The following is a 17,336-nucleotide window of genomic DNA, read 5'->3' on the forward strand; positions in this document are numbered from 1 at the left end:
CGAACCAAGACTGAAATATTTTTACTTCCTCAATTTACAGATACACAGACTGAAAATACTAAATTAAATAGGCAAATAAAAGAAAACTTAGTCAATCCACCATTCGCTGCTTTTCACGACAAGTGATAGGTGGTTCAATACTACAAGAATTACCAGCATTGTCCTACAGAATCTAATTTTTTGAACTCTGCTGGAAAAGCAAGTTGTAATCCAGGATCTTTCTAGTATTTGGGCTTTAGGAATAGTCAGTGCTAAAGGATGGAAACTTAAGCTGAAGAATGGTTATCTTGTTAATGTGTCCAATTTTCAAGTGTGAAAAGCAGAGAAAAGCATATTATTCAGATAAAGGCTACAGATCAGCTAGTTTAAATTTTTGTTCGATACTACGAATGAATTGTTATAAGTTTACTCGTTTTATAACATCCCAAGTTTCTAGTGACTCTTCCTTCTCTTAATCTTTTAAAAGAAATGGAGCATTGTACTTCACTGATACCACAATTCATAAAGTACTTCCAGACTAGAGATGGTGCCATTCTGTAATACAACTGACGACGGATGTGTGGGACTACCACATACAATAGACCAGGTGCAGCAAGTCTCGCAATCTGCTTGTACATATCTACTGTCCATTGTTGTCTCAGTAATGGAGCACCAGTTTCTTTGAAGTGTGTCTGGTTCAACAGGTTCAAACGGCTCTGAGCACTATGGGACCTAACTTTTGAGGGCATCAGGCCCCCAGAACTTAGAACTACTTAAACCTAACTAACCTAAGGACATCACACACATCCATGCCCGAGGCAGGTTTCGAACCAGCGATCGTAGCGGTCGCTCGGTTCCAGACTGTAGCGCCTAGAACCGCTCGGCCACCCCAGGAGGCCAAGTGTGTCTGGTGCTTGTTCCTGTCAACAGCTATTGAAATACCACTGACCACATTTCCCATTTTCTATAAAAACGCAGTAATTAAAAGCAATGGACAATTTAAGAACATTGATTACCCGATTCTTAAAGTAGCTGGTATTAAAAACCAAAAATTTTTGCGTTGCTCCTATGGCTAATTCGAATCTCGGTCTTTTATTATAAAAAATAAAAATAATATCTTCCATAACTAAGCCCACAGAAATACAAACAATACCGGTTAATCAGAACTAAAATACCAGTATCGGTCTTAACCGGTCGGCTTTTCCAAATCCCTAGTTCCACGTGTCAGGAATAGTGTAGCTGGCGACACTAGTGAAAGGCAAGGCGGCGTATAGAGCTAACTGGCACCACACGTAATCTCGTGCCGACTTCTGCAGTGAGTGTTGAGTCCGCTGCTGGGCGGTCACTGTTGGCTGCTCCTGAACTGAATGAAACAGCCGGATCGTTCTAAGGATTGAACGATCGGCGATTTGGAAAAAAGAAGCTATAGCCCCTTTGATCTGGAATGTCTCTCTGGTGACATTAACCGGAAGACAAAGATTCTGTGGCAGGGTGCTGAACAGTGCCCCACATCACATGCTGAATGAGTCGTTTCTGAAGCTGCCAAAAATTATGCTATAGACAATGTGCTTGTGTGAATTTGCATATGTTACTAAAGTGTGCAGCTTTTGAAACTTCCTGGCAGATTAAAACTGCGTGCCGGACCGAGACTCCCACTCGGGAGGTAGGAGACGAGGTACTGGCAGAAGTAAAGCTGTGAGGACGAGGCGTGAGTCGTGCTTGGGTAGCTCAGTTGGTAGAGCACTTGCCCGCGAAAGGCAAAGGTCCCGAGTTCGAGTCTCGGTCTGGCGCACAGTTTTAATCTGCCACGAAGTTTCATATCAGCGCACACTCCGCTGCAGAGTGAAAATCTCATTCTGTGAAGCTTTTGTTAGTCATCGAATGAATAGAGAAAGAAGAAATATAATTCTTCAGAACAGTGCCTTAAGGCCGAAAACGCTTCGTGTCTTATAGTGGGTGCAAACGACGACTGTTTACATTGTACCACATTAGTGTAGAGGAAGTCGAAAAGAAACAATGTTATATACCATAGGATACCTGTGGGCAATCAGCTCTGGAAGCAGCAACATTTTGGCCTAAAAGCTATATAAGCTACGGCGAGTGTTTATCAAGCAATGTTTCCAGTAGTCTCTCGTTCTCTTGAAGCAAACTATCAGTGCTAGAGAAAAACGAATAGGCCATCTTCTGTAGGAAATTTAATGTTGTTTGATTCTGTAAGGGATGCATTTTCGCCACAAGCCACATTTTTCGAGTTATTCAACAAAAAAGTGCAAAAAAGGGGACCTTAAAAGCCACCCCTACACTCGTCTCCATCAAAATGTCTGTGAATTCCCAAGGGACCAAACTACTTAGGTCATCGGTTCCTAGGCTTATACACTACTTAACCTAGCTTATACCCATGCCGGAGGACTGGAACCTCTGGCGGAGGAGGCCGCATAATCCGTGACATGACGCCTCAACCCACGCGACCACTGTGCACGACTCGTGTCCACCAGTTAGGTGTTCTTCTACATAGCTCATGGTACTCCCACATACCTCACTACACAAATGTGCGAATACGCGATTTTTTTTTTCACATTTCATCCTTTTTTATCTTCGTTGGCTGGGCTGTTACAGCCCTAGTTTAATTGTATACTTTCTGTGGTGTGGGGTTGATCTGTTACTCTGTCATTCTGCGCAACGTAATAATCTGAGATGTACCCTTTACCCTGTGGCTCCAGCAAGATGCAGTATCCACCCCCACACTGCTACAGAAGTCAGACAGACGCTCCAAACGTTCTAAAGAGAAATGCCTGAAAAAATTTCAGCGATAAATATCTACTGTAGTCGTCCACTGTCAGGAAATGACACAAAAATTCACAAAATTTCTTACCTAAATAGTGGGATACTTGGGTACTGGATTAGTGCTAGTTAGTGTAAGAAAAACATGAAACTAAAGAAAGTTATTATTTATTTTGCAAAAATTCTGAGAAATCACAATGGCACTTTTAGTTATGAATTGAACAAGAAATATCCTGGTTCCTTTCGGAATGTGAAGTTACCTCTGAAGGATAGGTTTCGCTAATGACATTTGTATACAAAGTTTACGATGCTTGCTGCATTGCCAGAATGGCTGAGAGCGCGCCTTCACAACTTGAAAAATTACCCTTTAGAATGTTGTTAGGTAGTGCAGTGAAGTGTACTGTTGTGGAGGAAATGTGGGGCTCGCAATAGCTGTAGCGCACAATACCGTAAGCTGCGATGACTACTGTCTGCGCCGCTCGCTGCTGACAAATAAGATAACTCTCGTTCCATCCGGGTTGACCTTCGCCAATCAAACTCTCCGTATGCCTTGAAGAAGTCAAGGATTCCTATTCGCCCCTAGTCTAACTATTGGCGTGGTACACCGGTCAGATAACCTGTCCACCGCGATGCCACTCAAAATTCGCTCGCAGGCGTTTAACAATAACTCTGTCCGTTCTCACGTCACAGTAAGTGTGTCAGCCAACACAGTGAACAACGCTTAACTGCAAGGAGTCAATGTCCGCAGCTCGTGGTCATGCGGTAGCGTTCTCGCTTCCCACTCCCGGGTTTCCGGGTTCGATTCCCGGCGGGGTCAGGGATTTTCTCTGCCTCGTGATTACTGGGTGTTGTGTGATGTCCTTAGGTTATTTAGGTATAAGTAGTTCTAAGTTCTAGGGGACTGATGACCATAGATGTTAAGTCCCATAGTGCTCAGAACCATTTGAACCATTTGAGCCAAGGAGTCAATATAGAGTAGCAATCGATTCGCTCTCGACAGAGGTGCTGTAACTCTGTTCGTTCACACCGCACAATAAGTGTGTCGGCCATCACAGTGAACAACGCTTAATCGCAAGGAGTCAATACAGAGTAGCACTGCGATTCACTCTCGACAGAGGTGCTCTCCCAGTGAAATACTGAGGAGAGCCTTGTTCCTCGCTCTTTCGAGTACACGTACGAGCGCACACGCCCTCGTTACGTGTTCTCGCTCCAAGAGCGACAACGGAAGGGCCCCTCTCCACGCCAGACGGGAAGGGGTATATCTTTCTGTTTCTTCCATTATTCCTTCAGCTCAAAGCGTCAGAAATATCGTCTGCCAATCAGCATTGCTCTTCTTAAACGGGAGAATGACGTTTCGTTTAAGGCGAAGCTTGTAGCTTTGGCGTTTGCTGTCTCCCTGTGAAAATCTCTGAAACTGCATGCTACGTGGAAAGAATGCGTAGGCTGGCCTCACCCACACAATGTAGCGGAATTTGCTTTTAAGCCGAACACGGGATCGTTCCCCTTTTCACTCGGGCCCATGCTGTCCTGTACGGGCGGTCACCGGCCGACATGAACTGGGTCGTCCTCTGCAGGGCCTGGTGTCCCATTGTGCGGTCTCTCTCGCAAACTAAAAGCCTCTGTGACGGTCGTGTGTGGAATGTATGTGTGCACGCCAGCCTCGAGTATTTCAACCACGGTGCGCTCACTTGTCAATTGCATATCAAATGGTTCAAATGGCTCTGAGCACTTTGGGACTTAACATCTGAGGTCATCAGTCCCCTAGAACTTAGATCTACTTAAACCTAACTAACCTAATGACATCACACACATCCATGCCCGAGGCAGGATTCGAACCTGCGACAGTAGCGGTCGCGCGGTTCCAGACTGTAGCGCCTAGAACCGCCTGGCCACACCAGCCGACAAATGCATATCGCTTACATGAATTCGTACAACATTAACTTTATCTTATCGAGTTTGGGTTCGAATGAAGCGTCTTGATGTGTGGAACATGATTGTGAGGGCGGAATATGGAAACAGTGAAGGTCAGGAGATCACGACGTCTTACAACTTCATATTGTAAAATTGATGTACGAGATGCATTCAAGTTCTAAGGCCTCCGATTTTTTTTCTCCGGACTGGAAAGAGATAGAAACATGCGCATTGTTTTAAAGTGAGGCCGCGTTAATTGTCAATATGTCCCAGAGATGGCAGCACCGTACGGCAGATGGAATTTTACCGCCAGCGGCGAGAATGAGAACTGTTTTAAATTCTTAAATTGGCGACGCTTTCCTTACTTGAACAGCGTGCAATCAATCGTTTTCTGAATTTGCGTGGTGTGAAACCAATTGAAACTCATCGACAGTTAAAGAAGACATGTGGTGATTGAGTTATGGATGTGTCGAAAGGGCGTTCGTGGGTGCGACAGTTTAATGAAGGCAGAACTTCGTGTGACAACAAACCGAAACAACCTTGGGCTCGCACAAGCCAGACTGACGACATGATCGAGAAAGTGGAGGGAATTGTTTTGGGGGATCGCCGAATGACTGTTGAACAGATCGCCTCCTGAGTGGGAATTTCTGTGGGTTCTGTGCACACAAACCTGCATGACGACCTGAAAATGCGAAAAGTGTCATCCAGGTGGGTGCCACGAATGCTGACGGACGACCACATGGCTGCCCGTGTGGCATGTTACCAAGCAATGTTGACGCGCAACGACAGCATGAATGGGACTTTCTTTTCGTCGGTTGTGACAATGGATAAGACGTGGATGCCATTTTTCAATCCAGAAACATAGCGCCAGTCAGCTCAATGGAAGCACACAGATTCACCGCCACCAAAAAAATTTCGTGTAACTGCCAGAGCTGAAAAAATGGTGTCCATGTTCTGGGACAGCGAGGGCGTAATCCTTACCCATTGTGTTCCAAAGGGCACTACGGTAACAGGTGCATCCTACGAAAATGTTTTGAAGAACAAATTCCTTCCTGCACTGCAACAAAAACGTCCAGGAAGGGCTGCGCGTGTGCTGTTTCACCAAGACATCGCACCCGCACATCGAGCTAACGTTACGCAACAGTTACTTCATGATAACAACTTTGAAGTGATTCCTCATGCTTCCTACTCACCTGACCTGGCTCCTAGTGACTTTTGGCTTTTTCCAACAATGAATGACACTCTCCGTGGCCGCACATTCACCAGCCGTGCTGCTATTGCCTCAGCGATTTTCCAGTGGTCAAAACAGACTCCTAAAGAAGCCTTCGCCGCTGCCATGGAATCATGGCGTCAGCGTTGTGAAAAATGTGTACGTCTGTAGGGCGATTACGTCGAGAAGTAACCCCAGTTTCATCGATTTCGGGTGAGTAGTTAATTAGAAAAAAAATCGGAGGCCTTAAAACTTGAATGCACCTCGTATAGGCAAATCTTGCATCACAGTTTGGTGACTGCTGGCAGCATAAAATTAACAAATAAATTGCTTTGTTTGCCTGGCCTTAATAATACAAAACTATTGTGAATGTAACATTAAGCTGAGAGTGAACCATAAACAGAATTAGTTTCTGCATAGGGTTTACACTCTTCTTTTTCTTTTATTACTCCGCTGGGAAAGGTTTAAAATAACGTTAACGAAGTAGCGAGTAAGCCCATGGTGCATAGCCTAGTCGCTGAAGAAGAGTTAAATATGGGTAATAATTCATAAAGTCACACAGTTTTATAGATCGGTAGGTGTGGGCGCCATGAACTACGCAGCAGAAATACTGACTGGTGCGAGGTAAGTGTGGGGGTGAGTTTGAAGGTCACTTTTGTACTTTTTCTTGAATAACTCGAAAAACGCCGACTGTTACGAAAATGCATCCCACTAAAAAGTTAAACTACATTAAATTTCGTACAACGAAGGACCTGTTTATTCTTTCTCTAGGATTAATAGCCTATCTGCTGTGAGCAAGAATATACTGAATATCTCATGCAATGTGCACCTGCCTTTAGTAGGTTCGTTTTCGATTTATTTGAGGAAGTTACCCAAGCTGACATAGAACAGGTGTCCTATAGCAAAATATTCTTCTCGACCTCCCTACACTATTGTGGTACATAAGAACCAGTTATCATTTACACACTCTTGATAATAAAAAAAATTCAGAATTCCAATAAACATTTACATACTACTGAATGACTTGTTCCTTCTCATACTTTGACGTAGCTTCACACTGAGAATATGTTGTGTTGGTAATCTTGTAAAACGTGAGAGCACCTGTCTTCAGTCAGTGCCTGCATGGAACAGATTGCAAAGTGATTCTGACCTGTAGTTGAGCAGCCGATCCCACCCGCAAATGATTTTGTGCACCAGCTGAACCCAAACGCTAGCGGATCCCTTGTGCCAACTGACACCGATCGCGAGCCGATCCTGATTTCAGGACGATCCTCATCGCTGGCCAATCCCCATCATTCACCAGTCCCAATCGCCGAGCTATCAAATGGTGTGAATTACGAAACAACTCTAGAATCAGTCTGCTCTATGCAATCTTTGCTCACCCCTCAATTTAGCTTCAAGCATGCTTCCTTGACTCAGTGCTTCTCCATCAGAGTTCAGCTCTATTGGAGATTGTTCATTATTATGATATTTGTTTACACTATTATTTTTACATATATGAAAGTGCAAGTTTTCAAACTTTTGTTTTTCTATTTATCTAACATGATTAGATTAATGCCTTCAAGACATATGTTACATCAGACCAAGGTTTTACATGCAGTTTCAGAACTTGTTACATTACATTTACTTAAAAACATCATGATATTTCTAATATGAGATGTGTTCCTATCTGCCCATGTATTTGGAATTCGTCTGTTACGTCCTCTTGGTAGAAATTATTGATCTTTCCACATTTTCCTCGGTATCCTAAGGCTTGGTACCCGATGGGTAACAATTCATTATTTATTTGGTATTATGTCTTCTTCCTTTCTTGTGACATAATCCATTCACTTGTTCCTGTTGAGAAAGTGCAGGGTACTCTCACTTTTGATGTGATGTCATGCTGCTTAATGTTCGTAGGGAAAGTGACCTTTGTTTCTTGGTTGCCAAATTTGATACGATTTGACTTCGTTCACATGATGAGATGGTTGGCAGTAGTTAACGTCCTTGCTTGTGTGCTCTAGTGAAGGCATAGTGTTCGAAGGAAGAGGGTGCCGAGTTAATTGACAGCAGTAACAGCCTACAGTGGCTGAGAGCGGAGGGAAGCTTTTTTGTGTGGAACCTGGGTGAAAACGTTGGCCGACAGCCACGTCCCATGGTCTCATTGTGCAGACACATTGGGTGGCACCAGTCGATCAGCAACTGTGTCCAGGTACACTGACTAGGGCAGAGGAGTCGCTGCAGGTTTCACTAGCGTTGTATGATCTGATTGACAGCAATAAAGTAGAGTACGGACCCTTGTTAAGCGTAAAGCGGATGAGACGGCGAACTCCATGGAACATGGTAGTAGCGACCAGGCGTCCAGACTCTGCTACAAAGCATATTTGTGAAGGCACAAGACTTTTAGCGAGGCTATGGCCGTTCCTTAGAAATTCCGTCCACCCCGATAGCTGAATGGTCAGCGTGATGGACTGCCCTCCTAAGGGGCTCGGGTTCGATTCCTGGCTGGGTCGGGGATTATCTCCACTCAGGGACTGGGTGTTGAGTTGTCTTCATCATCATTTCATCCCCATCCGGCTCGCAGGTCATCCAAGTGGCGTCGAACGTAATAAGACCTGCACCAAGGCAGCCGGACCTGCCCTGTGAGAGGCCTCCCAGTCAATGACACCAAAAGCTCATTTGCAATTTTTTAGAAACTTCGAAATAGACGCAAAGGGGGAGATAAAGATCATTTTACAGAGGGCTGTGGTTCCATCCAAGTCATGCTTGTAGCAAAGACATGGCATAAACGAGTGGGAAAGAGGGCGCGAATATTTAAATTCACTGTTTGGTGAAATCTGTGTATGCAGGGCAGGGGGCAGTGTCCCAGCTTCGAATGCCGAGCTCCAGCTCGTGATTGGCTTGTGCTGAAGTGGGTGTAGCCTAAGTATGCAAATGTGCTATATTATCTCGGTGTAGAGAAAGAGAGAGGAAAGCTGTAGAGAAAGAGAAGAACACACTTGTACTGGCGCTTTGCTGGTAAAGAACGGCAGGTCTTTACCTAGATGGTGAGACTTGTGACCTTTACTAGTGTGCCACTTAGAGCCTGTGCCAGTCACAATCTGCATCGTGTTGCATCACGCACACAACAAGCTACGCGTGAGTGTACTTATTTGTTTTGAGTCGGCCTTCTAAACGTTTGACATATTCCGTTACACATAGTCGTGTCACGGAATCAGATTGATTTGGCAGACTAGAAAACGGGTACACCTGCACACTGGAATCCGCCGGGGTTTCAGAGACTCATAGAGAAGTATCTGCTTTCCGAATCAGCCGAACGCGAGACCGCGTAATTGCATATTTCTGGGCGCGCGACGTTAATAACAGATTGCCACTGCCCGTGACTGCACTTGGCGATTGCGTCGTGCTGTAGCGCCTTCATGTGCTGAAGGGTAAAGTATTCACTGCTATGGCGTAGGGCTCCAATATGCACTTCTCAGCACTCTCTTCTTTGGAACCATATTTTTCTTTATGGAATAATATACTGACGCTTGATAGTAGCGTAGTTTCTGGGCTATGCCACAGATTCACACAAATGAAGTTAGATAAAGTGATTAGTTCCGGTTAGCGTTGTGTGTTGATCCACGGATTATCACTTTGTTTGCCATAGACCGCATATTACAGAAAGCGATTGTCCAATAAAATGTTTGTGTGTTGTTTCTTTACCATTCATTTGTCATGTGATTTTAAGGAAGAATAATTCAATTGTTATTAAGACTACAACTCCTCCCAGTGTTCTGATTTACATTACCTTTGCCATCTTATAAGAGTCATGGTACCAACTGAGAGAACCCGGAAGGTCGTAACGTATTCCTTAATCTGTTCAAGCCTTTAGCTCACTGTTCTTCTATGATGTCAGCAGTCATCCTTCTTTCGGGTAATGTGTAACAAGCTATTCTTCTTCAGAATCACATCTGTAATGTGTGTATTCTTTGTTCTTTTTCTTTTTACAGTTCACAGTCAGCTTCAAATTGTCATAGTTGGTTCTGTCGTCATTTTGCAGAACTTAAGTAGAGATTCCATTCTTTTTTTTATTCATAGTTTTGATGGTCCCATACGGTGTTCTGGTAATGTAATTCTTCTTTACTTTGTATATCAATTTCCGTCATGAAAGAGATAGTGTTTTCTAAGACACTGACCGAGTTTGCTCTTTATATTTTCTGCTGATTTATTATTATTTTATTGGGATGTGGCTCCTGGCCCCTGAGAGCCATAACTCCTGCTTTCTTTGAAGATACGGACGAAACCCTTAGCGGTTGTGGATAAAATGTTGACAGAAGTCCGGAGGGTGTTCTCAGCTCCAAGAAGTCATAACACAGAATGTGAAGTGATTGTCGAACTATGAAAATATTTACCTGAGGCATAATTGCCTAGAAACAGCGATGCCTTGGTAGGAAAAAAGAGTAGCCAGTGGTGTACCAACTGGTTCTGAAAATACTATGTATCCCAGCTATGCCACTGCACTGTGAGTGTATGTTTACAAAAACAGGAGAAAGAAACTGACATAGACTGTGCGGCTGGTCCCGACGGAGGTTCAAGTCCTCCCTCGGGCATGGGTGTGTGTGTTTGTCCTTAGGATAATTTGGGTTAAGTAGTGTGTAAGCTTAGGGAGTAATGACCTTAACAGTTAAGTCCCGTAAGATTTCACACACATTTGAACATTTGAACAAAGAAACTGACTCACTTTGTGTAAAATAGACCAAATTTTTTATAAAAGATAATACTGATTAATTTCTCGTTCCTGGGCACATATTGTGTCATACTAATTGTAAATTATGACTGTAGGTACTTATATTATTTACAATTGTGCTATATCTAATTTGTTGTATTTCGTATCCAGTAAAAGTATGAAAACATAAAAAGAAATAGTATCGAATTTGAAATTTTCCTCTAATAAATAATATTTAGGATTTCTCAGTAATATGAGGTGGCTATAATTAAACTTGCCTTTAACACCTTATAACACGGAAACTAACTACTGTACGAGTACCAAACTTCGTAGCATTAATGTCCAGTGTATGGGGTGCAAGATTTCCATGTGCCAATATGCCAACGGCCATACAGCTTCACGGTCACAGTGCATTTGCTGACACGTCAACATTAGCTTGGATAGAACGAGCGGGGCATTATTGGTGAAGGTCTACCATCAAAACAGTAATAATGCTGCAGCTGCACTTCGAGAATATCGCCACCTGAAAGGACTACGGAAGGGTCCTCTTTCACCACCTGCTGTGTGGAGGTTGGAGCATGATGAATAAGACCGAAACAACCGGATAACTGGGCATCGCTGTGAGAAGAGGCCGACGACCGGTTTCACTACAGATGGTTGATGAAATCGCTGTTGCTATGGCAGGCAAAGATGTCCGCGATTTCCGATCGTCAGGCAGTACTCGTGCTCTGTCACGAGAGTTGAACATCCTGTTGCCCACTGTACAGAAGGTGCTTTAAACAATTCTTAAATGATATTCGTAAAACATCCATACCCTACAGCAGCTTGCACCACAGGATCCACAATGACTTGTTGACTTCGCCCTCCACTTTCTTGCAAGGACTCAAGTTGACGAGACATGGCCCTCGACCATCCTATGGACATATTTCTCTGAAGGGTGAAGTGAACACACACTTTTGATGAGTGTGAGGATCTTCACCTCCAGTCACTATGGTGACTTTTCTGAATAGGTTGGTGCTCGAGAACCAAACACGTGCAGTGTGACTGGCCAGCGTTACTGCGATATTGTTCAGCAGCGTGTCACACCTTCCTTACAGGAGACAGACGCATTGAACAGTTTTTATGCAGGATGGGGTCCCACCGTAAATCACTTGTGAAGTTCACCTGCTTCTCCGAAACATTTCGAACCGATCGCATTATCAGCCCATCGTTTTCAAATGATTGGCCGCCACGATCACCTGATCTCACTCCCTATGATATCAGGTTTGGAGCTATCTGAAGGACAAGGTTAACTAAGGAAACATTCACACATGTGCTGGTCTGAAGCGCAGCATACCAAGAGAGACAGCCAGCATTCCTATGGGCATGCTTCGTTGTGCTGTGCAGAATGCAGTCCTGCGTTTTCAGACTCTTCTGGCCGCTAATGGGCGCCACATTAAGCCCCTTTTGTAGCAGTAGTGGTAGCGGCATGTAGTGGTATGATGTACCACAGAAGCACATTTAAAGTCTTCCATTTGAATTTATTCTGCAGTATTTCTCTTCTCGAAGACCTTGACAGTAATGGTACCAAGTTAGGTCCTATTACAGTTATTAGTTTCCTGTTATGACGTGTTAAACAGGGAAGTGTAATTATAACCACCCAATAATTTTAATTTTTACAGCAGTGTGAAATACTTTATACTTAAAAATCAAAATTACTAGGGTCACAGCTTCGACCTATTACTTCGCTTTCTCTGATCTCTCAAAATAAGAGCAAATCAGATATTAATACCTGAATTAAAAGGCTAGGAGACTTTCTTTTATTTGTTTTTGTGAGTCAATGGTGAGCGGTGACTCATGAAAAAGAAAGGTGTCATTCCAGTGAGTGAACATTTCTGGTCTCATCTCTGATGCTGGTCAGACGCACAATCGTACGCATCCAACAAGGGGCAGGGCAGTGCAGCACACCGAAGTAAATACATCGCGAAACAACGTGTGCGCATAGGGGGATGCAGTTTCTATTGCAGCACCCAGCCGGCAAGAGAACGTGGCGTTCGTGCAGCCTGGACACTGCGTGGCGCAGCCCGAAGCAGCCACCGTGGTGTCTTTTTCTACCCTGCACTACCCTGCATTTTGCGCAGTTGTATTTACACTCCTGAGTCACAAAAATCTCCGCGGCGCTGACCTGTTCTGCATTTCGTCGGCTGCTTCCCAGTACGTGCCTGGCCTTATACCAGTGGGAACAGCATATTGTTTGTTTGAAATCGTGTAACACAAAACGCGATGCGCGGCAGCGAAAATGCGCCACGCAGCACTGCCAGGCAAAGTTCATCGCGCGGTCCCGCTTAGTTCTGTTGTCTCTGTGTCGGTGTGGCAGGTGACGGGATACTGCACACCACGAAAATCATAACTTTTTTGACGTGCGAAGCGAAAGCTTGCTTACCAAAGTGGCGTTAGACGAGGATAAATTAATTGTATGTATAAGTGAATAACCAGCGTTACATGACTTTGACAATGAACTTTGTATGTGTAGTCTGTGAAAAAGCAAGTTCTGGAAACTAAATTCCCAAGGAAATGGGACTTTAGGGGAACTTCCTTTCATACTTTTCTATGTTGGTGCAAAACATTTTTTTTTCAAACATAACGTACAAATACCAAAAATTACATTTTTTGTTCTTTGTACAATTTACGATTAAGTATTTGTTCTTTTAATAATCACGTATTTATTATTGTACTGTTAACTTTTTCCTTCGGACACATCCTCTTCTTGTCATGCCTTTTTCCCAGGCCAAACCTACTTGGAGGGGGGAGGGTGGGGTGGGTACTGATGTAAACATTGGATCTATCCCGCATTTGATTAATATTATTTACTAAATTGCCCCCATATGCATAAAGTCTCGTAATTGTATCTCTCCGGTCTATTCATTGTCAAACAACACTATATCGTTATCAGTAAACTCTTCCGGGCTAAGTTGCCGTGGTCGATCTGTAGAACTTCTTCTCCCTGACGTTTCGTTCTCAACTGCGGAGAACATCTTCCGAGGTGAGTCGACACTTTGTATGTGTAGTCCGTGAAAAAGCAAGTTCTGGAAACGAAATTCCCAAGGAAATGGGACTTTAGGGGAACTCACCTCGGAAGATGTTCTCCGCAGTTGAGAACGAAACGTCAGGGAGAAGAAGTGCTACAGATCGACCACGGCAACTTAGCCCGGAAGAGTTTACTGATAAAGACGCCGGCCGTGAAAGCCTACATGGAATGAACACTATATCGTACCTGCGAAAATTGTGCAAGCCATAAATGGCAAGAATGGCGTTCGGTACATGTTGTGGAGTGAGACAGATCTCTCCATAGTACATCCTAAGTCTTTGGCACACTATTCCAAGAGAGTTTTCTGAAATTCTCCGGGCTTGTTTAAGTCTGCACCCGTTTTTTTAATTGGTTATCTAATTGTGTACGATGATGGGGTCTCATCAAATAAGTTTTTAATGGAAAATCTTCTTCTCCAACCATCACGTGAGGCAGTTCCTGATAATTCTTTTGGGCCTAGTATATTCAAGGCATTCCTTTGCAGTTTTGTGCTTAATCTGACCGTGATAATATTTACATTTATACATCAATAGTCTGCATCTAAAACTCAAGTAGCACTATAGAGAAAAAAATTCTTGGAATTAGCCAGCCAGCCACTATTTGGTGGAGAGAAAATTTCTGAGTGTTTCTCATCCAGTTCACCAATACAATTGAGACAATTCCTATTTTCAAAGAATTCTTTTTCAGTTTTCTTCCTCATCTCTCCATCTGGTATGGGCATTACTGTCTCGGTTAAAACTTGTCACAATGCTTCACATGTATTGTGTCCTATATATTACACGATTGTACATCCCGAAGGAAGAGATTGTGCCATAGTCTTGACTGAATCGCCAGTACCGAGCAACCTAAAACAAACAAAATCAATAATTAATATTTATATTTCCAGATATTCACTGCAAAGAGAGATGGAAAGCTTTGAGAGATAGCTATCATAGAAGTATAAAACTGTGCAAATGAGATTTTAGACATATCGCTACGAAAAATAACAAGCAAATATGAGAGTCAGATAAGGTTCCTGCACCCGTATCTTCAGGAGAGGTAACACGGAAGACGCCGAGTCAGTTACAAGCCATGATAATACAGTAGTGTTCAAACTTAAAGCAACCAACGGAAATTTTGCAACGTTGCGTTTATTATGCCAAAAACAGTATAAACGGGTGATAGCAAAGTAGAAACAATGAAATGAATACTGAACGCAATCAACTGCATCATGTATAAAAGTACCCAGAATCTTTTCTTTTTTTTTTCTAACTTAACAGATTTGCACACACATTTTGACAACTATGGAATAAGCGCAGTATGGGGTGTGACAACCTATGGAAACAATACAGTCCTGACAACGATTGGACAAGCTGTGAATAATATCATTGGTCTCATGTTGAAGCAATGACGCCCATTTTTCCTGCAGAGATGCTCACAAGTATTGGAGAGTGGTTGGTGGATGCTGACGTGATGCAATCCGTCTCCCTAGTCCATCCCAAATATGTTGTTTGGGATTGAAATCGGGAGAGCGAGCATGCAACGCAATGCATGCAATATCTCCCGTTTTCAAAAATCCTCATCCACTCGTACTGTATGAGGTCGAGCATTATCGTCCATCAAGTCTGGGCCCACAACACCTCGCAAGAAACGCGCATGAGATACTAAGATCTCCTCAAGGTACCTGACAGGAGTTAAATCAATTATAAAATCTTATGAAGAGTTGTTCGACTGGTCAACACAATCCCTGTCCACACCATTAGGTATCTTCTTCGATATCGGTCTCTTTCCACAATGTTTGGGTCCAGAAATTATGTTCCATGTGCCCTTCATATGGAAATTGGTCGAGAATAACTCTCCAGACCAAATCTGGACTTATGTTGTAGTGAGACGTGAAACTGAAGCGTCACCCATCCACCAGTCATCCCAGTTTGCAGGTGAATATAAGTTTAATTTAGTGTTTTGTTTATGTATTTTGTAATATTTGTAATGGTTGTGAATTATCTGAAGTTTTGTATTTATTTTTATGTTTCACGTACGGAGAGGGCGGCGCAACGAACGGAGACAGCATCTTCACTGCCGGGACCAGAGCGAAAATTGCTGGCCACTATATGTCGCGGGTCGACAGCCAAAGAGCAACAGAAGATCCTGAAACCGAGTTGTTGCGTCGTGCTTCTAAAAACGGAAAAAATAAGAATTTGTAATGTTTATACAACAATGACGTCATAGAAAGTTTAATCATGTTGTAAATGTTCAGTGCTATCTTGTCAAAGCTCAGGTTCACGTCTATATGTAGTATATAGGAAGATAATAAACTAGTGTATACTACAAAAGTTTGAATACGTGATCCGAGAATTTATTTGTGAAGAATTATGTTAAGGAAGAAGTAATACTAATTTATTTGACAATATTTTTTATTTTTGACAACGTTCATCGCGAGTTTGAGTCTTGAAAGTTTATTCAATGTGGTTTTAATATTCATTAAAGCAGATAACTTGCATTAATATAATTTCTGAGAAGAAACAAACGACATCTCAACTGAAAAAAGTTTGCGCAAAACAATTGGACTGAGTGACGTAATTCTGCGCATACGATTCAAATGATAATGTTTTAATTACAGTTTCGTTCAAGAACCATTCAGAGACAACTTTAAAAAGAATTTAAATAATTTTGAAGTGTTTTGTAACTGACGTAGGTGACGAAGTCTGGACATGGTCATATGTCAAAATAAAATCATTTATACAAAATTTACGTCGTTATACTACAATGTGTGAAAAAAACACTGGCCAACCGGTCAGCCCTCCAGCTCCGCTCGAGACATTCCCTTCTGTGAAGACACGCCAGAGGTAAACAGACATCAGGTCTCCAACAATAAAAGCCACTCTGCTGAGGCCTTCTGTATATCGCCTGCCTCGATGCTAGATACCAGCTGAAAAGCAGTATTAAGGTGGTACTGTCGTGCCCTTACTGTCAAACACCGATCCACTCTTTCTAATGTCACATGAGGTCGGCCTTGCCCTGGTCTCCGGAATACAGTATCGGTGTCTATAAACTCTCACCTCATCCGAAAAACAACAGAACGATTCACATTAAGCCAACGGCCCACATCAGTCTGCGACTCCCCTGCTTCCATTTTTCCTGTGGCCCACCACAGCAGAGTCTTTAGGCGTCTTCTCCGTGCCATATAGCACCGTCAGTGACTCTGTACTCAGCGACTGTGGATGTGGGACTACCCTGCGAACACTACCCCGCTTGATAAGTGCCCTGACTTAATTGATGGCGTGATTGTCCGTTAATCGGAATGCCATCTTCCGTGCCGAACATGATCGTAACAATATCTGTTGACATTTTGTATGAATATATCCTGAATAAGATACTGGACTGGGAAATATAAGTTCGTTGCTTTAGTTTTGAACACCATTGTATTACTAATGATAGTTTTCTTTCGGATGTAATGGCAGTTTCTCCTGAGGCTGTAAACTCAGCCCTAAGTTTTTCACCGTAAAAATCGTCAAAAATATTCCTGCTAGGAAACAGAACCGAGCCCATCATTTATCAGTTTCCACTGTCCTACAGGCTTATGTGCATTCACTGTTAGTTACAACTACATCGGCATTAACAGAAAGAGGAGACCCTACTTATTTCATATTCAGAGCTAAGGAAAATCATAAAATTTATACTATGTTGTCAGATTCAAATTGCGAGAATCTACCGAGGTACTG

At 43.0% G+C, this 17,336-nt stretch overlaps 1 non-coding gene across 1 annotated transcript; it reads left to right on the forward strand.

Moving 5' to 3' along the window:
- The first annotated feature begins 1,696 nt into the window (after positions 1 to 1,696).
- Positions 1,697 to 1,771, forward strand: Trnas-cga. Its single transcript has one exon. It is a non-coding gene; the product is annotated as a tRNA-Ser (tRNA).
- Positions 1,772 to 17,336: the final 15,565 nt, after the last annotated feature.

The sequence above is a fragment of the Schistocerca piceifrons genome, chromosome 7, assembly GCF_021461385.2.
Source record: "Schistocerca piceifrons isolate TAMUIC-IGC-003096 chromosome 7, iqSchPice1.1, whole genome shotgun sequence".
NCBI lineage: Eukaryota > Metazoa > Arthropoda > Insecta > Orthoptera > Acrididae > Schistocerca > Schistocerca piceifrons.